The sequence below is a fragment of the Mirounga angustirostris genome, unplaced genomic scaffold, assembly GCF_029215605.1.
Source record: "Mirounga angustirostris isolate CCGP_5_RB_7025 unplaced genomic scaffold, mMirAng1.0.hap1 SCAF_8, whole genome shotgun sequence".
Lineage (NCBI taxonomy): Eukaryota > Metazoa > Chordata > Mammalia > Carnivora > Phocidae > Mirounga > Mirounga angustirostris.
This window is the reverse complement of record NW_026991716.1, coordinates 34,239,770-34,263,946: the sequence shown is the minus strand read 5'-3', so window position 1 is coordinate 34,263,946 and position 24,177 is coordinate 34,239,770. Positions and strand designations below refer to the sequence as shown.

The following is a 24,177-nucleotide window of genomic DNA, read 5'->3' as shown; positions in this document are numbered from 1 at the left end:
AAAATCTTAAAGAGAGAGAGAGACTAAGAGAAATGCAAAACAAATAACCAAATGCAAACTATAAATCATTTCTGGATCCTGGATTAGAAGAAAGGGGGTAAAAAAAAGCTCTAGAAGACACTTTTGGAACAACTGGGGAAATTTCAGTATGTATATAAAATAGTTGATGTTATGAAATTATTGCTAATTTTTAAGTCTGATTATGATACTGTGATTATGTATGACAATGTATGTCCTCATTCTTAAAGATTCATACTGAAATACTTAATACATAAACTATCATGATAATCTGTAAACAATTATGCAAAAGGTGTATTCACAAAAAGAGGTAAAGCATGGGGAGCAAATGTTAACAATCAGTGAATCTAAGTGAGGCACATATAGACGTTTATTTTATATATATGTATACACACACACACACACATTATATTATCTCAACCTTTCTATATAGACTTGAAAGGTTTCAAAGTAAAAAGCTGAGGGAGGATGTCCACACAACGATTTGTACATGAACATTCATTACTCATAATAGCCGAAATCTAGAAACAATTCAAATGCCCATCAACTGGTGAATAAATAAAATGTGATACAATCTACAGATTAAGCAATAAAAAGGAACACACTATGGGTACATGCTACAAGGATGACGAACCCTGAAAACATTAATCTCAGTGAAAGAAGCTAATCTTCTTTCTACATATTATGATTACATTTATGTGAAAAGTATCAAGAAAGGACAAATCTATAGAATAGAAACAGAAAGCAGATCAGTGATTGCCTGGAGGTGGGCACAGAAATTTACCACCAACAGTGCTGAGGAAACTTTTCAAGGTGCTATAAATGTTCTAAAACTGAATTTGGTAATGGTGGTACAACACTATAAATGTACTAAAAAATCATCAACCTGTATAGCTACAATGAGTGAAATTTTATGGTATATAAATTATACTTCAATAAAGTTAACAAAAAAGTTGAGAAAGGAACAGTCTATGGAAAAAAACACCAATATAAAATGATAATCTGGAAAGGAATAAATGTGGCTATCTGCTAGTGGAGACTGGAGGCAGGGAGTACGAAAGGAGGCTAAACTATATAATTAAAGGTAGTTACATTTCTACAAAAAATAGATAAAAATAAAACATTCAATCAAATGTTACTTCAAAAGAACTCCAATCCCTTACTGTTATATTCCCAAATATTTTTATATTCCCAAAGAAGCCCCCTAAAAATGATACAATTAATTTCATAATTAAAAGATTCTGCCTTCAACAAAAAGACAAAAAAAACCAAAAGACATTTCTCCAAAGAAGATATACAGATGGCCAACAAGCCCAATGAAAAGATGCCTAATGTCAGTAGTTATCAGCAAAATGCAAATCAAAACTATAATGAGATATACTTCACACCTGATTGGGTAACTATAATAAAAAATAGTGCTGGCCAGGATGTGGAGAAATGAGAACCCTTATACATTGCTGGTGGGATGTAAGATGGCACATCCACCATGGAAAACAGTTCGGTGGTTCCCTCAGTAAGTTAAATATAGAATTACTATATGAATCAAAGAACTGAAAACAAGCGTTCAAACAAAAATTTGTAAATGCATGTTGGTGGCAGCATTAGTCACAATAGCCAAAGGGTGGAAAGAACTCAAATGTTCATCAACTGATGAATGCATAAACAAACTTTGGTGTATATCCATACAATGGATACTATCCAGCCATAAAAAGGAATGAAGTACTGGTACATGCTAGACCACACAGGGACCTTAAAAACATACAAAGTGAAAGAAACCATACACAGAGGGTCCCAAGTTGTATGATTCCTTTCACACAAAGTATACAAAATAGGCATATCCGCAACGACAGAAAGATTAGTGACTGGCATGGTCTGGGGAGGGGTAGAGGAAATAGGGACTGACTGTTTAATGGGTACAGGTTTCTTTTTAGGGTGATGAAAATGTTCTGAAACTAGATAGTGTAAACAATGTAAACATACAACAATGTAAACGTACTAAATGCCATTGAACTGTACACTTCAAAATAGTTAAAATGGTGGGTTTTATATGTATTTTACCATAATTTACAAAAACTGCCTGTAGGTATACAAACAGGATATTTAACTTGAATTTATTATAATTTTCCTACCTCTTTTGGCTTTTATGTATACTACAGTTTGTATAATAGATATGCCTTAAAATCTAACATTTATTGAGCACCTACTACATGCAAGATATATGCTAGGCATTTTTTGTGTATTTTAATCCTTAAAAACCTGTACGGTAGGTAGGTATTGTTATCCCCAATTTATTTTTTTTCAACAACTTTATTTATTTGACAGAGAGAGCACACACAAGCAGGGGGAGCAGCAGAAGGAGAGGGAGAAGCAGGCTCCCCACTGAGCGGGAGACCGACATAGGGCTCTATCTTAGGGTTCTGCGATCATGACCTGAGCCAAAGGCAGGCGCTCAACTGACTGAGCCACCCAGGCGCCCCTAACCCCAATTTATGTATAGGAAACCAAGGCTCAGAGAAATGAGGCAACAACAAATAAGAGGTACAACTGGGATTCAAACACAAACATTTTTAAGATTAACTCAAATATAAGAGGAAGGGAATAAACCAAATAATTTCTAAGGCACCTTCCATAATACAACTTTTGTGAATATGCCACAGGGGGGAAAAAAAAAGAATATCGTATCTTTCCTCAAACTCTGACAGTAGACTTCTGGTGAAATATGGACAGAAAGTCAACGCTAGTCTTAAAAAGACCTTCAGTATGACATATGCTAGCCATTTCTTTCCTTCCAAGACATTACTGTGCTGGTTATCATTTCCAGAGAACCCAAAAAGTCCAAAATAATTGTCACCACTCATTTCAAAGTAAATCATAAAGTGGGGCAGGGGGAGTGGCTGTACATAAACACCCAAGGAAAGGAAATTAAAAAACAAACAACAACAACAACAAAACATAGATTCCCAGTCTCCACCCTAGACTTAGTGAATCAAAATCTTGGCTAGTGCCCACGAATTCCTATGTTTTCTTAAAAGTGCAGGTGAACAAAAAAATTTAGGAATTGCCATAGTCAAGTGGGAAAAGAAATTTTTTTTTTAGTCAAAGAGAGGATAAGATAAGCCTGGTCCAATTAGCATTGATTTTAGAGTATAGGGTTATCAGACTTATTACAATCTAGTAATGATGTCAGATCTTTTTACTATATATTTTCATTTCAAAGGACATGATTCTACCCAAAATACACTTGAATCTTCGCATTAATTCATGATATTCAACATATCAAATTGTACCTAATAATGCCTTTAGAAATCTTTTATAAATTCTAGCTGTGTATGTATATAATGTATTATTATGTATGTATGTATGTACACACACACACACATTTTATTAGTAACCTTACACAACATTTAGCAAGGCGCCTGACAATCTAGCCTCAAAACGTTTTCAAATACACAAGCACAAATAAATTCTATTAAAACTTACACCCACATTATGTGCCAGGAACTGTGCTAGGTGCTATGAACAAGCCAGGAATAAGACATACTCTCATAACACTTATTATTAACAGGGTATCAGTCATTAAACAGGCTGCTATGGAAGTATCCACCCCTTTTCATCATTTCCCTCATTTTACTTTTGGATGTGAACATTCTGCTTCATCCTTCCTTGGGGCATTATAGGATTCTCACTTTGTCATATCAATCCCTTTAAATTCCAATTTTCATTTTACATGGGGAAAATGTACATCCAAGCAGCCTCCATTACTATTTCAAAGCAATTGGAAAAATCCCAGAATCCCCATTTCCATTGGGCTGAGACTTTCCAATATGCCTAATAATGATACTTTATGACCTAGAAGTTCCAATGAATTGGTAGTAAGAAAACACTGATCTGCTTCAGTGGCACTGTAATTGGAATGGTGATTAAATGCATCATGTTAAATTTACCCTGGGCCTTTTCCAGTGTGGCAAACATAAAATGAGCTATCAGCATCAGCAGAGCCTAAACCACTCTTTCCTTCTAAAATGATACTTTTCCTGCATGTCAAAGGTGCTATGTTTGAGCTTCTCCATTAATAATTAGGTGGCATAACACGACAAACTGTATACACCCATATAGGCTTCCACAGGATGTACACTGCCCAACATGGTTTATTGTATTTAGCAACTTGGGAAAACCTTATGTATGTCAGAGCAGTGCATCTGCACCACTATAGTTAATGGTCTGTCAGCATTTCCATTATAAAGCAATTTTCAAAGGTTTATTGCTCTGCTGAAGAATTTGCTCTGAGCTGAAATTTGGCATTCCAGAGAAGCAAAAACTGTAGCCCGTAGTTGTTTATTCCCTTCCAAGTAGGCCAAGTGGTTTTTTTTTTTTTAAAGTTCATCTATCCCTTTATTTCAGAATTTCCTCATATAGCCCTTTGGGAATATCCACAGAACAAAAACCTCACACCTCACAAAGGGACTATTGTTTGGTAATAGCAGTGAGCAACTTGAAGGTACAGAGCACACAGATTCCAACTTATTTATGGAAAACAATTTTTAAAAAGCAAGCATATTTTTGATGAACAAATTGCAAGTTTAAAAACTTTTTCATCAATTCTACCTACTTATATTAATTTATTCATGATATTAGAGTATACTACCATTGATATTAAAATCAAAGGATACCTTTAAAATTCTCATCTATTGTTAAACCTTCTTTTATCTTTCCAAAAACCATAACTACTAGTGACCTAATGTGAATTTTACATACTCTAAATTCCCTCTTGCCCTACTAGTTAAAGGGAGTAAGTGCTGTTAAGTAAAAGCCAGGAAGCAGTAAAGGTTTATACAGTAGACAGAGAAACTTTGAAGGTAATTTAGAAAATTCAGAAAATGATGATCAGCCCCTGAATGACAAAGTGCACAGAAAACAACTGTGGTAACCTAGACTACTGGTACATTAGTGATATACAATTTTATTCAATCTCTGGAAACTGTATTATTAGTCTAAAAGCTAGCCAGAATATTTTGTGTTCCAAACAAAGAAGATATCAACTATTTCAGTATTTTGGTTTCTTGTTATTGAATCTAACTTGAAAGCTTCAATATTTACACTTTAAATTACAAGGGCTTTTAATGATACAGCTAATTATAATTCTGACACAACTCTACCCAATGAATAAAGGAGTTATAAGAATGGCTTTCTAAGCTTAAAAATTCTTGTTACATACAAATAAAGAACCTCTAAAACTTGGGAGATCCGTGATCAAAACAACCTTTTAAAAATTAATACTTTTTAGAGAAGTGTAAAGATTCACCCTAAATTACAGCTTAATATATTTTGCCAATTTTCCAACTTTATATTACTCTGAAGACAACTATAATCTCAAATTATTAATATTTAAAACCATCTATGAAACCATTTTCACACAAAATAACACAGAATGTTTGTAAAATGGTAAGTAAACGAGATCCAATTCATGATTACAGCTAATGGAAATATGGACATGACTGCACCAGACCCGTACAAGAAGGGCCTAAAACACATCAAAAGATACAGACAAAATTTTGTTTTGTGATTTTTATTGAGGTTATATTCTTATAACATTTTATATCCAGAATCCAAATTAATCCTACCTCTACCTTTGCCAGGCATTAATCGTATTTGCCAAATTTACAAGTATAAAAGCTAAAGCCAAAAAAAGTTATCACCGAGGACAAAACAATAGAATACTGAAGATTAACCCCTAATAGCGCCAGTGTTACAAGTTAACTGGATTGACATATAGAATCCGACATCTAGGTAAAAAATTAAGTTACTTCTATCTTTTGCAATGTTGTTAGTGGCCCCAGTTAGAAGGTCCCTCCAGTAGTTAACCCAAGGACCTGTGAATCCTTTTGGGTTTTTTAAGAGAAACCTCAGGAAAGCCTGAAGTGGCAGTTCAGATGTGGTAATGGAGGCAGCAACCCAGCATATGGTGTTGGCCATCACACCTTCACCCAGCCTCACTGCTTTTATTCAAGGGACTAAAGCTTCTCTAAAAGGCTTAACCGAACACTGGCAGTTAGTCATTGATGGTTTTATTTCCATGTGAAAAAGAAGCACAGCCTTATTAAGCAGGATTTTAAATTAACAGCAAAGAAGCTTTATCACCTATATTTTCTTCTAGGAGTTTTATGGTTTCAGGTCTTACATTCAAGTCTTTAAATCCATTTTGAGTAAATTTTTATATAGTGTAACAGTGGTTTAGTTCATTCTTTTACATGTGGCTGTCCAGTTTTCCCAATACCATTTATTGAAGACTGTCCTTTCCCCATTGTTCATTCTTGCCTTCTTTGTTGTAAATTTAAAATGGCCATAAGCTCCATAACATCAGTATAAGCATTTTTTTTTTAAATCTGATTCCAAAGGCAAGGGAAACAAAAGCAAAAATAAACAAATGGGACTACATTAAACTAAAGCTTCACACAGTGAAACAAATCATCAACAAAAAGGCAATCTACCGACTGGGGGAAAATATTTCCAAATCTTATCTTTGATAAGGGGATAATATCCAAAATATATAAAGAACTCATACAATAACAAAAAACAATCCAATTTTAAAAAATGGGCAGAGAGTCTGAATAAACATTTTTCCAAAGAAAACATACAGATGACCAACAGGCAGATGAAAAGATGCTCAATATCACTAATCATCAGGGAAATACAAATCAAAATCACGAGGTATCAGCTCACACCTGTCAGAACGGATATCATCAAAAAGACAAAAGATAAGTGCTGGTGAGGATGCGGAGGAAAGGGCACCCTCGTACACTGATCGTAGGACTGTAAATTGGCAGAGCCACTATGGAAAACACTGTATGGAGGGTCCTCAAAAAAAAATCCAAAATGGAGCTACCATACAATCCAGCAATTCCACTACTGGGTATCCATCCAAACAAACCTAAACGTCCACTGATGGATGAATGGAGAAAGAAGATGTGGTATATATTCACAATGGAATACCGTTCAGACAAAGGAAAGGAGGGAGGGAGGGGAAAAAAAGAAATCTTATCATTTGTGACAACATGAATGGACCTTTAGGGTATTATGCTAAATAAGTCAGAGAAAGACAAACACCGCATGATTTCACTTATTTGTGGAATCTAAAAAACAAAACAATCAAAACAAAACCCAGACTTATAGATACAGAGAACAAATTATAGTTGCCACAGAAGAGATGAGTAATGAAATGGGGGAAGAAAATTAAGAAGCACAAACTTCCAGGTATAAAATAAGTCATGCAAATGTAATGTACATAGGGAATATAGAAAATAATATTACATTAACTTTTTAAGGTGACAGATGGTAACTAGACTCTTGTGGTGACCATTTCACAACGTATACAAATATCAAATCACTATGTTGTGCATCTGTAATTAATACCGTATGTCAATTATACCTCAAAAAATAAAAAAAATAACAGCAAAGAGTTTTACCAGATTTGATAATAACTTTCATCTCCTACCCATTTGCCACTTAAAACTCCCTTGCTTTCTCAGGGAGTCTTTCTCCTTAATATGCTATTAGTAGGAATTACAATTAAAGAACCACGTATCATTTTTGAATAAGAAAGCCCTGACCACGGGGCACTGGGTGGCTCAGTTGTTAAGCCTCTGCCTTTGGCTCAGGTCCTGATCCCAGGGTCCTGGGATCAAGCCCCACATCAAGCGCCACATCGGGCTCCCTGCTCAGCGAGGAGTTGGCTTCTCCCTCTCCCACTCCCCCTGCTTGTGTTCCCTCTCTCGCTGTGTCTCTCTCTGTCAAAAAATAAATTAAAAAATCTTTAAAAAAAAAAAAGAAAGAAAGAAAGAAAGCCCTGACCACAGAAAAAGGACCAGAATGGACTGTGGAAAGTAGGGCAGCTCCCTACTCCCTCATCTCTAACAACATTGCAGCCTCTTTTAATAAAATTTATTCTTACAAATGTATCACATGATAGAAAATTCAAAAGGCACTAAATAAAGAGTATTAGTGAAAGTATGTCTCATTCCCACCCCTGCCTGCCACATGCCCAGATCCCCCTATTAGAAGCAGCCACTATTACGAGGTTCTTGTAGATTCTTCCCTAAGGTACATCCTTTTTTTTTTTTTTTAAGATTTTATTTATTTGACAGAGAGAGACACAGTGAGAGACGGAACACAAGCAGGGGGAGTGGGAGAGGGAGAAGCAGGCTTCCCGCCGAGCAGAGAGCCCGATGTGGGGCTCGATCCCAGGACCCTGGGACCATGACCTGAGCCACCCAGGCACCCCCTATTTTAAAATACATCTCCTATTCTCCAAACCTCAGCACTCCTTAGCCTGCCTGCACGCTTTATTTTTCTAACATTACCTATTATTTACTATTATATACTTAATTTATTCTTGCCCCACTCCTGCCCCACAACAAGAATAAAAGCTATATTCCCAGAGCATTGAACAATGAATGGGTAGAACATAATGGAATGGTGACAAGTATTTGTTGAATGAGTTAATAACCTCATCATTACAAATACTAGTAACAAGCAAGTTACCTATTCTTTATAAAATACTGATGCTTTTCCAAAAAGAAAAAAACTACAGAAACAATGCACTCTGCTTAGGGAGCTAAGTCAGCTTAAGATAGTATCTAAAATTGCAAACACGCAATATTATCCATTATTTAAGATTATAAATTCTACACTGGCTTTCTACATAAAAGGAAATCTACTTAAACACCACTTTTACAATTACTTTCCCTTGAGATTTTCTTGAAAATGAGATGTGTTCTGCAAGTCTGTTTAAGGGAGTAAAATTTTAAATCATAATGTGCAATCTCAGGAACACTGAAAAGGTAGTTTGCTACGTAATTTTTTCAGACTAAAGTATAAATACACTATAAATTAAAACATTAAGAGTAAGTATGGGAAGAGGGGCACCTGGGTGGCTCAGCTGGTTGGGCAACTGACTCTTGGTTTCGGCTCAGGTCATGATCTCAGGGTTGTGAAATTGAGCCCCACTATGGGCTCCTGAGATTCTTTCCCTCTTCCGCTGTAATTCATTAAAATTAAGAACTTCTGTCCATCGAAACACTAAGAGAATGAAAAGTAAATCACAATTGGAAGAAGATAGCTGCAGTTCATCTATGTAAGTGGTGTGTGTGTTCGTATGTATGCATGTGATATATACTATCCTATATACAAAGAATTCCTATAAATCAATAAGACACTTGCGTCCAAGTTTAAAATGGACAAAACACCTGAATAGGCACTTTAAAAATGTGGATACCTCTGTGGTCAATAAGCAAATGTAGAACTGCTCAACATCATTAGACATCAGAGAATGCAAATTAAAATCACAATATAATACCAACAGAATGGCTAAAATCAAAAAGACGGAAAATATCCAAATGTTGACAAATGTGTAGAACACTGGAATTCTAATACTGCTGCTGCTAAACTGGTATAGTCACCATCGAAAGAGCTAAGCATACATAACCTATAACTTAACAATTCCCTTCTGTGTATATACCCAAGAGAATTGAGACTGGATTTCTAACAAGGGACATGTGAAGCAATGTTCCTAACAGTATAATTCATAACAAAGACTGAAAATAACTCAAACGTCCACCCACAGGAGAACAAACATATAGACTTCTATATTCACAGAATGGAGTAAGAACTGCTACCATCAGCAACCACAAAGATGCACCTTTCAGACATAATTCTGAGGAAAAGAAACTAGACACAAAAAAGAACCTACTCTACTTATATGATGTATGAAACAGGTAAAACTCAATTTGTGGTGACAGAAATTAAAATAGTGGTTACCTACAGAGGTAGCTTTGCCTAGGACAGGGCAAGGAGGAGCCTACAGGGGCCCTAGAAATGTTTTGTGGATCTAGATGGTGATTGCAATGATATACAGACAGAGATACAGATACAAATATAGAGCTGTGAAAATGCACTGAGTTGTAAATTTAACATCATATACCTTATTACAGGTAAGTCATACCTATATTTTAAAAGAGGATATATTACAAACAGTATTATGGCAATAAATTTGAAATGTAGATAAATTGTAGGGGAAAAAAACTTACCAAAACTAGGAACAACTAGAAAATCTAACCAAATCCTGTAACTAATAAAGAAAATAAATCCATAATTTAAATTATTCCAATAAAGAAAGCTTCAGGCGCCTGGGTGGCTCAGATGGCTAAGCGTCTGCCTTCAGCTCAGGTCATGATCCCAGGGTCCTGGGATCGAGCCCCGCATCAGGCTCCCTGCTCCTTGGGAGCCTGCTTCTCCCTCTCTCTCTCTCTCTCTAATGAATAAATAAATAAAATCTTTAAAAAAAAAAAAAAAGAAAAGAAAAGAAAAGAAAGCTTCAAGCTCAGTTGGCTTTACTGGCAATCTATGGAGAATTAAGAGTAAGTCAATAATAAACACTTAGCAGAGAATGGAAAGAGAAAAACACTTGTCTGTTCCTTTGATGACGCTAGCATAACCTTAATGCCAAAACCCAACAAATGCATTACAGGCAAGCAATAAATAAATAATAAATAAATAAATAAAACAAAAATAGAAATAAAAATTATAGACCAGCCTCATTAATGAACGTAGAGGCAATAAATATAAGCAAAATTTAGCAAACCAAAATAAGCAATAAAAGGACACTACAGCACAATAAAGTGGGTTTATTCTGGGAATCTCAGGCTGGTTTAATACCCAAACATCAATATAATATACCACATTAAGAAAATAAAGGAGAGGGGCGCCTGGGTGGCTCAGTCGTTAAGTGTCTGCCTTCGGCTCAGGTCATGATCCCAGGGTCCTGGGATCGAGCCCCGCATCGGGCTCCCTGCTTGGCCGGGAGCCTGCTTCTCCCTCTCCCACTCTCCCTGCTTGTGTTCCCTCTCTCGCTGTGTCTGTCTCTGTCAAAAAATAAATAAAATCTTTAAAAAAAAAAAAAAGAAAAGAAAAGAAAGGAGAAAAACAGAAGAGCATCCCAACAAAAGGAGAAAAATTAGGTATTTACATGTACCCATGATTTTTCAAAATTCATTTAAGAATAGAAGTGAACTTCCTTAATCAGAAAAGGGGTTCCCCAACAGGGAACATCAAACAATGGTGAAAAACTGAAAGCTTTCTGTTTCAGAACAAAATAAAACAAGTAAAACTGTTATTACGACATTTATACATCTATTCAAGTATATACAAGACAGCCCAGTCAGTGCACTTAAAAAAAAGTGAAACAGGAGTGCCTGGGTGGTTCAGTCGTTAAGCGACTGCCTTCAGCTCAGGTCATGATCCCAGGGTCCTGGGATCAAGCTCCACATCAGACTCCCTGCTCTGCGGGAAGCCTGCTTCTCCCTCTCCCACTCCCCCTGCTTGTGTTCCTTTTCTCGCTTTGTCTCTGTCACATAAATAAAATCTTTAAAAAAAAAAAAAAGTGAAACAAGTAAAAGGTACAAGAATTTAAAAGACAGAAGTAAACTAATTCACAGAGTAAACGATTATATAAATAGATAATATGTGCAAGAAACTATTCTGAGGGGCACCTGGGTGGCTCAGCAGGTTAAACATCTGCCTTCAGCTCAGGTCATGATCTCTGCGTCCTAGGATTGAGCCCAGGATCCCGCTTCCTGCTCAGCAGGGAGTCTGCCTCTCTCTCTCCCCCTGCCCGGCCCCGCCCCTCCCCACCACTCATTCTCTCTCTCAAATAAATAAAATCTTAAAAAAAAAAAAAAAACTATTCTGAAAACTGTAAAACGTAGTTGATAAAATTTTAAGAAAACCTAAATAAATGAAGATACCATGTTTATGGCTGAAAAATGCAATAAAAAATTCTTCCCAAATCTAAAATTATCAATGCAATCCCAATCAAAATTCCAATCAATTTTTATAAGAAAATTAACAAACTGATTCTAAAATCTATGTGGAAATTCAAATAACCAAAAACAGCCAAATCAATCTTGAAGAAAAACAAAGCTGGATGGCTTACTCTATCAGATATCAAAACTCTCTGTAGACTGTAAAACTATAGTAACTAAACAGTTGGGTACTAGAACAAGTATAGACAAACTAATATATCAGAATAGAAAATCCAGAACAAGACCACATGTATGGACATTTGATTTATAAGGAAGGTGTTACTGCACAGCAGTCAGGGAAAGAGGATTTTTCTTTCAATAAATAAATGGTGTTGGCCCATTAAATGTCTATATGGAATAAAATGAACCTTGATGCCTACCTCATATCATACAAACAAATTAGTTTCAGGTGGATTACAGATCTAACTGTGAAAGACAAAACAATAGAGCTCAAAAATGGTAACAGAAGAAAAATGCCCTCATGTCCTCTAAATAGAGAAAGATTTCTTAGAAGTCATAAAGCACTAACCATAAAGAATTACTACACTGGAATACACTAAAATTATCTTTTCATTCATAAGAAAATCTCTTCATTGACAGAGAGAAGAGAGTAGATTAAGAAAAACTATCCATAGCACACATAACTTAAAATACAGAATGTATAAGAACTCCTACAATTCAATGAGGAAAAGACAAACCAAAAGGCCAAAGCCTTTTTATTTTTAAGTTTTTTAATGCTTCAAAAAAGTATTTTTAATTTTGAAAAACAATGCAGTAATCAGGGAAATGTAAATTAAAACCGTAATAAGATAATATGACTCTATCAGAGAATAATATCAAAAAGAACCACAATACCAAGTCTCAACAAGAATATGAAGCAACCAGAACCCATATGGTATAATTTTGAAAAGTAATTTGTCATCATCTATTCAAATAGGCAATACAGAAACTTCTATCTTGGCACAGGTCTTAGCACTCCTAGTTATACACCCAAGAAAAATACATGCTCAGGTACAATACAAGATATGTACACAAAATATTCATAACAAACAACCCAAATGTCCTTCAACACTAGAATGGGTAAATACACTGGCATGTTCCTACAATGGAATAGTATACATAATGAAAATGAATGAAACACACTACATCCAACAATGTAGATATATCTCCAAATACTGCTTAAAAGAAATCAGACTTGAGAGAGGGTACAAAATGGGCTTCTGCGATACAGCCAATGATCTATTTTGTGTTCTGGGCAGGGGATGCACAAGAATTCAGTTTGTGACAGTTCACTGAGATGTACACATCCGTGGTGTACAATTTTCTGTATATATATGCTATATATATTTAATTTCACACACAAAAAATGAAAGAAGATGAAGACTTCCACTTTTGACCAAGACAGAGTTACAAGAACGAAATTTACCCTTCCACCTCAAACAACAACAAACATAAACAAAACACATGAAACAAAGGTTCTCAAGAAAATAAAGATGATCAGAAGTGAAAGTCACGTTAGAAAATGAAGGTCACTGATCAGTGAGAGACCATAAACAAATAAAATGAGCTTCTGATTTCTCCATTTTACTGAAAGGAGAGTGTACTCAGGCCACAGCCAAGGACCTAAGAACTAAGAGGGCCAAGGGAGCTAGAGTCTTCAGGGTAGTAACAAGAAAGGAGACAGCTACACAGAGAACTCTGAAGATCTGCAGAGGGTCCTCTTTGAATATTTAGCTGAGTACTTATCACCGTGTTCATGTGAGGAAGAGATAAGAACCACAAAAGGGGGCGCCTGGGTGGCTCAGTCATTAAGCTTCTGCCTTCAGCTCAGGTCATGATTCCAGGGTCCTAGGATCGGGCTCCCTGCTCGGGAGGAAGCCTGCTTCTCCCTCTCCCACTCTGCCAGCTTGTGTTCCTGCTCTCGCTCTCTCTGTCAAATAAATAAATAAAATCTTCAAAAAAAAAAAAAAAAAAGAACCACAAAAGGATTAGAGGGAACAACAGCTATTGCTCACACAGGCCTGGAACAGTGTCAGCTCCCAGCAGTCAGAATGGAAACCTCAAAATTCATAGGACAGTGCTTAGAAAGGTTTTGGATCAGTAGTGGAGTAAGTGAACTTTAAATTAAATGCTGATCTGGGCGCCTGGGTGGCTCAGTTGGTTAAGCGACTGCCTTCGGCTCAGGTCATGATCCTGGAGTCCTGGGATCGAGTCCCGCATCGGGCTCCCTGCTCGGCGGGGAGTCTGCTTCTCCTTCTGACCCTCCCCCCTCTCATGTGCTCTCTCTCTCTCATTCTCTCTCAAATAAATAAATAAAATCTTTTAAAAAATTAATTAATTAATTAATTAATTAAATGCTGATCTGGTACAGCCTAAAAAACAGCTTAAAAGATGTGAAATGATCAAACTCTTTCAAAGAAACTGAACTGCACTCAAAGCAAAGCTCAAGAATATTTGTAAGAAAACAAAATATCCATCATCGAACCAGGTAAAATTAATAATGTCTGGTATTATACTCAAAAATTACAATAAGCATGCAAAGAACAGGAAAATATGACCCAGAAACAGTAAAAATCAAAGCACTCAAAACAAATCCAGAATTGATGCAGATAATAGAATCAGTAGCTGACAACAATAAAACAATTATTACAACTGCATTCTATGGGGAGCCTGGGTAGCTCAGTTGGTTGAACTTGACCTTGTTCATGAGTTCAAGCCCCACGTCGTTTTGAAAAAAAAAAATTAAAACAATTACTACAACTGTATTCTCTTTTGTTCAAAAAGTTAATTAGGGGCTTGAAAGATATAAAGATGAACCAAATTTAACTCCTAGTGATGTAAACTACATGGTCCTGAGATGAAAAATATACTGGGTAGAATTACAGCAGAGCACACTGCAGAAGAAAAGATAAATAATCTTGAAGACCTAGCAAAAGTAAATACAAAGAAAGAGGGGGAAAATGAAGAAAGAAAAAGAACAAAGATACATGTAAAAAAACCTTCAAAAGCCTTAATATATATGTAACTGGAGTCTATGAAAGGACAGGAGGGAAACAAATATATTTGAGGAAATAAGAGAAGGAACATTTAAAACTTTTATTAAAACTATAAACCTGTCGCTCTAAAAAGCTCAAAGAACCAAACTCAAAAAATATAAAGAACACTACACCAAGATATATAATAACAAAATTGCTTAAAACCAGTGGTAACAAAAAAAAAATCTTACAAGTAACCAGAAAAAAAAAGACCCAGGAGAAAGAAAAAACAGATTTCTCACCGGAAACAACTCAAGTAAAAGGCTTGAGAAGCAGTATCTCTAGAGCACTAGAAGAAAAAACTGTCAATCTAGAATTCAATACTCAGCAAAAATCGCCAAAATGAAGGAAAAATAGACCTTTTCATACATATAAAAAAAATGAAGGAATTTCACACCAGAAGACCACCAAAAAAAAAAAAAAGAAGTTAAAGTAAGCATTTCAAGGAGTAAGAAAATGACATCAAATGGAAATACAGACCTACACAAAAGAATAAAGAGCATGGAACGATGACTATGTGAATAAACTTTTTTATTTTTAAGATTTTATTTATTTAACAGAGAGAGAGAGCACAAGTAGGCAGAGAGGCAGGCAGAGGGAGAGGGAGAAGCAGGCTCTCCTCTGAGCAGGGAGCCCAAGTGGGGCTCGAACCCAGGACCCTGTGGGATCATGACCTGAGCCACCCAGGCGCCCCTAAACTTTTTTTGAATAAACCTTTTTTTCCCTAATTATTCACACCTCTTTGAGAAAATTTTAAAGCACAAAAAGCATACTATAGATTTTGTAACATATGAAGAAGTAAAAGTACACGGTTAACAATAACTCAAGTTCAAGAGATGAACAACAGAAGGTGCTTACACCATACATGAATTTTCTAATATCACTTTAAGGCAGACTACTGTAAGATGAAGATAACTAAAATAACAATAAAAAGTTATTCCTGGCTGCCTTTTATCAGGCTGAGAAAGTTCCCCTCTTCTAGCTTATTGAGTATTTTTATCATCAAAGGGTGTTGGATTTTATCAAATGCTTTTTCTGACTCTACTGAGATGATCACGTGTTTTTTATTCTGATGTATTACTTAATTTCAGACGTTAAAACAGTATTACACTCCTGACATAATCCCATTTAGTCATGTTATATAATTCTTTTTACATGTTACTAGTATTTAGTTGATTTTTACAACCACATTCCAAAGAACTGTAACTGTTTGGTTTTCTTGTGTATCTCTGGTTTTGATATCTAGGTAATACTGGCCTCATAAAATAAGAGTTGGGAAGTGCTCCTTCCTATTCTTTTTTTTCTTAAGGATTTATAAAGAATTGGTATTAATTATTTTTCTTTAATTCTTCTTTAGATAAATGTTTATCAATTTTGTTGATCCTTTCAAAGAACCAGCTTTTGGTTTCATTGATTTCCTCTACTATTTTCTATTATCTATTTCATTAACTTCTACTCTAATCTTTGTTTCCTTCTTTCCTTTGGCTTTAGGTTTAGTTTGCTCTTTTTCCACTGTCTTAAGTGGGAAGGCTAGAGTACTGACTTGAGAGAGCTCTGTTCTCTCTTAGTATAGGCATTTATACCTATAAATTTCCCTATAAGCACTGTATCAGCTACATCCCATACACTGTGATATGTTGTATCTTCATTTTCATTCATCTCAAAGTATTTTCTGATTTCCCTTTTAATTTCCTCTTTTACCCACTGGTTATTTAGGAGTGTGTTGTTTAATTTCCATATACTGGTGAATTTCCCAAATTTCTTCCTGCCACTGACCTCTAATGTCACTCCATATGGTAAGGAAATATAATTTGTATGATTTCTAGCCTTTTAAACTTAGTAGGGTTTGTTTTACCACCTAGCTTAAGGTCTATCCTGGAGAAACCCATGTGCACTTGAGAATAATGTATATTCTGCTATTTGCTGAAGTATTCTATAGATGTCTGGTAGCTCTAATTGGTGTACAGTGTTGTTCAAGTCTTCTGTTTCCTGGTTTACCTTCTGTCTAGTTGTTCTAAACATCACTGAAACTGAGGTTTTGAAGTTTTCCAATTTCTATTTCTCCCTTCCTTCCTGTCAGTTTTGCTTCATGTATTTTAGTGCTCTATTATGTGGAAATAACAGAAACGTCCAAAAACTAATAAATGGGTAAACAAAATATATATATATATCCATACGGTAGAATATCTGGCCATAAAAAGGAAGCAAGCATCATGCATGCTACAACACAGAGGAACCATATAAACAGTATACCAAGTTAAAGAAGCCGGTTACAAAAAGAGCAGATACAATGATTCATTTCTATGAATCTTTTTAATGAATTTCCAGAAGAGGGAAATCTGTAGAGACAGCCAAGAACTGCAGGGGAGGGAAGAAGATGAGTTGGTAGGGAGTGAGAACTAAAGCATACATAGCTCTATTTGTGGTGATGCAAACATTTGCTTGGTTGCTGAACACTTTGACTCTTTTCCAGAATTCTGACAAAGTCAGTTCTGACAATTTCTTGCTTGTTTTTCAATGTTTCTGGAGAGGGACAAGTGTTTAGCGTTGCCTGCTCCATCATTTGGGCTAAAGTCACTCCTGGGTTTACTTTTAAGATATTAAGCTGGGAGGGACCATCAAGAAAGTTTAAGCTGTTTCAAAATAAAAAGTGAACTTAGAATAACTTCTGCTATTCTATATGTTGATGTTTAAATTCTCAGATCAACAAGAACTCCAGAATACCAGGACTACACTTACCTTAAAAGGAAATAAACTGATAAAACAATGTCTCCTTGTGAATCAGCAAAAAATAATCTCAAGGTATTAATTTAGCCATACTACTCGTGCTTTGGGTACCTTTTACTGTATTTCCTGAAACTTACTATTAACGATAATAATACATGTCAACTACATTTCTGAAATCTTTTTTTTTTTTTTTAAGATTTTATTTATTCATTTGAGACAGAGAGAGAGAGAGAGAATGAGCAGGGGAGAGGCAGAGGGAGAAGCAGGCTCCCTGCTGAGCAGGGATCCCGATGTGGGGTTCGATCCCAGGACCTTGGGATAATGACCTGAGCCGAAGGCAGACGCTTAACCATGTGAGCCACCCAGGCGCCTCCACATTTGTGAAATCTTTTAAAGCATTCATAATCTAATTCATTCCATACAACAACCCAATGAGATAGAATGACAGAGCAGGTATTACAAAAAAGGCAACTGTGTCTCAGAGGGGCATGCCTCTTTACACCACACCAGCAACCTATAACAGAGTCAGAAGTCGGAGAGCCAATGGAAGCTCATGCTCTTCCATTCAACCTGCACCCCTCCTCTATGGATGCCCAAAAGTCCAAATATGAGCAATCAGAGATACTCATTTAAACATCTCAAATTCAGTAACAGTTAACATCGTTAGGGACTCAAACTGAGGTGTTGTTTATTGTAAAACCAAAAAGCAAAAACACATATTCATAAGCTGTTAACAGGGTAAGTATTTATAAATGCCCATGTGTACACTCTCATTCAAAATTACTAATTCCAGACTGATTGTAGCAAAGCAATGCTTGTGTTGTCAGCTGGGATATGAATACAAAAGGAATTAAAATGATTCTTGCTATTATGTGCAGTTTCATGTACTTTTTAAATTCCTGCTTTATCCTATCTAAAACTAAGAAGTGAGTGCCAAATGCAAGCAGTAACATAACAAACTACAAGGCTTAGTTGTTCAAATGAAGTATCATGAGAGGTACCCTAAAGATGATAAATGGAACATGTCTTAACATGCCAAATCATTTCACTTTTCTAACAGAGCTGCAAAAGTAATCAGAAAAAAAATCAAATCACTGCTTAAAATATACAGTGTAGCTTCTAAAAATGAAGCATAGGTTTGAAAATACTAAAAATATATATTATACAACAAAGGTTATATCAACAAACAAGAATACATTTTCTATTTTTTCCAAGTCTAGCTGGTTATTGAATGATGGTTCAAATCAAATATACTCTAGCCAGCAGGTAAGTATTATTTATATAGCAGTAATGCCCTGTAGTAAATTCCAGATTCACCAAGAGGGGCCCATAGTCCAATATCAGGGACACTGGATATCAAAGGCATTCATTATTTTCTTCTCACCTTCCTATGCCTTTCTTAACTGTAACACAAGAAAGAAGTTCAATGCCTGAGCTTCTCAGACTGACCTCTCTTCTTGTGTGGCAAATACTGTTGGTTACATACCCAATCTTCACCTACTTCATATCCTCTTCACTCACAAAACCCCCATTTTCTTTTGGTGACCCTGGGCATAGCACCAGGGGAGAAATCAAGATTGGTCTACCAGTATGGCATCCATTGTTCCTCTCTGCCAACAACTGACATGAATATGGCTACGTGACTCAGTTCTGGCAAATGAAATATGAAGAGAGGTTTCTGGAGATACAAGGTGGCAGAAGAGTTCCCGGGAAAAGTTTTATTCCCTAATAATATAAAAGACACAGCAGAAAAAGAGGTTTCTTTTTTCTCCTTCTCCTTCCTCCCTGCTTCAGATGTCCTCACAAGAAGGGGCACACCTGGAGATGCTATTGCCATTTTATAACCAAAATGGAAAGGGAACTGCAGAGCTAGAAAACCCACCCTGGAACTGGAGATTCCACACTTTTTGTTAAGTGAAATAATAAATGTCTGTGCAGTTTAAGCCCAAGCTACTCAAAGGATGGCCCATGGACTGCTGCTAGTCTGCAAAGTGTGTGTTTTTAGTCCACAACAACAATAATGCCTGAGAGCAGGCATTCAGAAACTTTATAGCAATTTTATATTCCAACATTTTTACTGTATTTTACAAAATAAAACTCTGCAATGAATTGAAACTAAAAAAAAATAAAACAAAACAACTGGTCCTTCACCACATTGTGGAAAAGCATTTGTCTAAGCCACTTTTAGTTGGGTGTTAAGTTACTTGCAACCAAAACCATCCAGGGACTCAGCAACATCCAAGAGAAAGAGGTTTGTGCAAGTCCTCTTATAGCCTCACACATTTTAAGAGTAACGTTTCTGCAAATAACACACCAGGTGATATTAAACAAAAATAGAAATGAGTATCATTTGGAGAATTGCATTCTGGTCTCTCATGTAATCATTTATTCCTAAGGATCCCAGAGCACTATGGAAAAGGGAAGACATGTAAGAAAACTCAATGCATATACAATCCAAATGACATGAAAAATTAAGCCCTAAAAGAATAAAGCACAGATGACTGAATCATTATTCATTCCTACTGATGCCATAATTACACAACTGCATTTCAGACATTAATTCTCTTTAGAATATAATATTATCTAACTTCATTAAACTAGCTCAGAGCTCAGTTGAGCTGATCCATTACAGTATCAGACTGAGTCATGTGACATTCAAACTTGCCAGGCTGGCTTTAAATAAAGTTAAACAATTCATAATGTAAAAATGTTTTTTTTTGTTTTTTTACTCAACGATTTGTTTTATTATAGTACATGAGCTGGGACTGATGGGAAGGAGTAGCTGTACTGGGCAACCACTGCCCTTATCAGCATCAGATGCCCATCCCGATGGCCATGAATGTGCCAAAAGTGCCGCCACTCTGCATCGTGGTTTTCCCGATGCCGCCCATCAGCTCCCGACCCCACATCCCAATCCTGAGACAGGAAAAGGTGCCCAAGAGCACCCCGGCCGCCATGCCCACTGCACAGCCCATCACAAAGTCCATCTTCACACAGTCGAAGCAGCTCGGCTGGACTGTCCGTAGGGCCCCAAGGCCACTGGCATCTCATTCGCAGCTTCGGTCGCTCGCAAAAATGTTTTTTAATGCATCTATTAAAACTTTTGCTAAACATAATATCCAGAAACTTTAATCATACTCTGATATAAAGAAGCAGATATACATATAAAAAATTTAGAGCTGTAGACTTAGAAAAGTACTTACCAGGAAGATGTAATACAAGAAGAGACCTTAACTTATGGTTCCACCTTATGGGTTTTTTTGGTTTTTTTTCTATTTAGTAAATTAGGAAAGTGTGTAGGAAAAAAGAGTCTATGAATGCCTTCTTAGGACAGTCAAAAATGACAGATGAGAACATACAAGTAGAAATCTCAACACAATGAAAAGCCCAACTGCACTTGCGATAGCATGACTCTACAAATGTGTGTGCAAAGACCACTTGTTTTTCAAAAGGCTATATGTGATTTTCTCCAGGAATAACACATTCTGTAATCAGAAGCTACAAGAGCTTGTCCCGAAATTATGGGTATAGTTAACAAACAACTGCCTAAAAAGATCCACTCTCGTTGATTAAATGCTTAACTACCAAACAAGCAAACCTTATTTTTTGGCCAAAAAAAATGTGTATGTGGTATACTTATGAAATCTGCATCTTACACCAAATAAAGTTCTCCAATCTAAACAGAAGCAAAACTAAAAACCAGTTTTATATTTAAATTGCCTTGGACTTGAAATATGCCACAGATAAGATTCTGTCATCAAGAAATACAATCTAAGGTGAGTTTTTTCTTTTTATCATAAGTTCGTTACCAACACCAGAAGTCCCAATTTGATTATGTCTTTTCTCGTAATATACATTAAGGTTACTTAACATGTTTAAAAGATACGTATTTCTTTTAATAATCCTGATATAAAGCAAATGCTTTAGTTGGAACAAAGTACTAATGATTTTTATTTTAAAGAAGAAAGTTATGAGTACATATGTAATATAAAATTCTTACACATGCCAAAAATAACAAATGCATTTCTTTTAACTGAGAAGCAATTCTCATGTACTTTTACGAGAGAATTACTTCCATTACTCTGCAATTTCACTGCTTCCCAACTGTACAAAATGTATACCTAGATGACATTTAAAAGAAAGGGGGCTGTTTCACCATATCACCACACTTCCTACCTCATTAGAACACTCCTCATACTTTATAATGTCCATTAATTAAGTTACCAGATTAAAGAACAGAAGCATAATGTACAACCAAGAACTTCTTGATTACAACATCCATAACATGAAATTCTTACTTGTAACATACACATGGATATTCGTATGCACATACACAAAGTCATCTTAAGTTTTTTTTAAGGTAGTGGCTTTACTGACCAAAAGTGTGCTGAACCTAAAACAACTCTAAAAAATAAAGTCTTTAAAAAAAAAAAAAAATGAAAAACAAAAACAGAATATTTGCTCGGTTGCTTCTGCTCAGAATTATACACTTTTCCCCCCTTTTTCTTTTTTTTTTTAAACAAATAAACCATATGCCCAGGGCGCCTGGGTGGCTCAGTTGGTTGGGCGACTGCCTTCGGCTCAGGTCATGATCCTGGAGTCCCGGGATTGAGTCCCACATCCCGGCTCCTTGCTCAGCAGGGAGTCTGCTTCTCCCTCTGACCCTCCTCCCTCTCCTGCTCTCTGTCTCTCATTCTCTCTCTCTCAAATAAATAAATAAAATCTGTAAAAAAAAAAAAAAACATATGCCCAATTAAGTGCTGTCTTTTCAACAAGCAATCTCACGGAAGTTGTTCTAAACACTGAGGCAGTTACTCAAAAACAATGTTAGAATTCTTCAAAACTGTCTTCAGATCTACACTTACAAACCATAAGAAGGAATTAACATATGTGAAGGCCAATTGCAAACCAAGCACAGAGACTATTCACTTATTCTCATACCAATCCTGCAAGGTGGATATGCTCTTGGTTTTAGAAATAAGGAAACCAAGGTCAGTCAAGTCCTGTGGCTGCAAAGTCCCTGGACACACCTCTGGTTCCTTTCATTGTTCTACAGTTACCTCAATAGAGAACTTAAGTATTCAATTTGATGGTCATCAACTCTCTTTCCAATCTTGTCTCAAACATTTATCATACCCCATCCCCCAAAGACCTATCCAAGCTCCAAGAAATGATCAGCCAATAAAGAGCAGTCAAAGCAATGTTCTTCAGTACCTGAAGACCGACCCAAGAAAGAGACACCAAGACATCCTGAGCAGCAATGGCACTGTTGGAATAATTAAAGAAGCTCAAAGCAAGAACTCTGAAAAACAACCATGTGTATGTCTGTTTTAGAAGGCTTGTAAAGGGACGCCTGGGTGGCTCAGTCAGTTAAGCGTCTGCCTTAGGCTCAGGTCATGATCCCAGGGTTCTGGGATCAAGTCCCACGTCTGGCTCCCTGCTCAGCAAGGAGCCTGCTTCTCCCTCTCCCTCTGCCCCTCCACACCAACCCTGTGCTCTCTCTAGCTCTCTCTCTCTCTCTCTCAAATGAATAAAATCTTTAAAAAATAAAAAAAGTAGAAGGCTTGTAAAAACAAAGATTTACTTGTATCCCAAAAATGGAATTTGAAGGTGAAGGGAAAACAAAGATGTAGTCAAAATTCCTTCCCAAAAATTCACACGTGGATTTGGAAACTACTACTATCTGGAAGAGCTGAAGTGAATGAGCCATAATAAATGTTCCCCATGCAACAGCAGCTTGAAGAACCCACTGAAAATTTTTTTTCTCCATTCACATCTATTAGAAAAATGCTGAGTGACATCACTGCATACTTGAATGACTCTACTAATTTGCTTGTTGATAATTTTGCCTTCCCAAATAATATTCAGAGTAGGAGATAAATGGTACAAATGAGAGACTTTCACAGGTATCGTGTTCTACAGCCTGAAGCCACACTGGAATTTTATTCTAGCAATCTCTCAAAGGATATGAAACCTTACCCCATGCAATACTTTTGTGAATCAAGACATACTTCATTTTCAACCATTTCTAAAGCCCTGATTAGTCCCAACATCAAAATCAGACCACACAACCGTCCACTTCTATGTGATCAGATTCAAAATTAACCTCCATTACAAAAGCTACATACACATATACCAGAACTCTAGACATCCTTCTACCTACACAAGTTCTTAAGGCCCTGGAGCTCTTAGTCATCCAAATTTTCTTCACGATGACTGACTGTAATCTTTAGAACCTCTAACTAAGGGTTCCCAGGCCTGGAAAACCTCCAGAACATCAAAAATTACCTGGGTGGGTGGGGAAAGTGGACAATAAAGGGGATATACCATTTAGGTATGGGATATACCATTTATCTTTAATAAAACGCCCTGCTCAGCGGGAAGCCTGCTTCGCCCTCTCCCACTCCCCTGCTTGCGTTCCCTCTCTCGCTGTGTCTCTCTCTGTCAAATAAATAAATAAAATCTTCAGAAGTAAATTTTTTTTTTAAGATTTTATTTATTTATTTGAGGAAGAGAGTGAGCCCATGCATGCACACGTGCAG

The 24,177-nt window shown here is 36.3% G+C and overlaps 1 protein-coding gene and 1 pseudogene across 3 annotated transcripts in view; both read right to left on the bottom strand.

Moving 5' to 3' along the window:
* Positions 1-24,177, bottom strand: part of ZFAND3 (zinc finger AN1-type containing 3) — a 338,087-nt gene that overhangs the window by 241,292 nt on the left and 72,618 nt on the right. The window lies entirely within an intron of this gene.
* Positions 14,174-24,132, bottom strand: LOC129045573 (reactive oxygen species modulator 1-like; annotated as a pseudogene).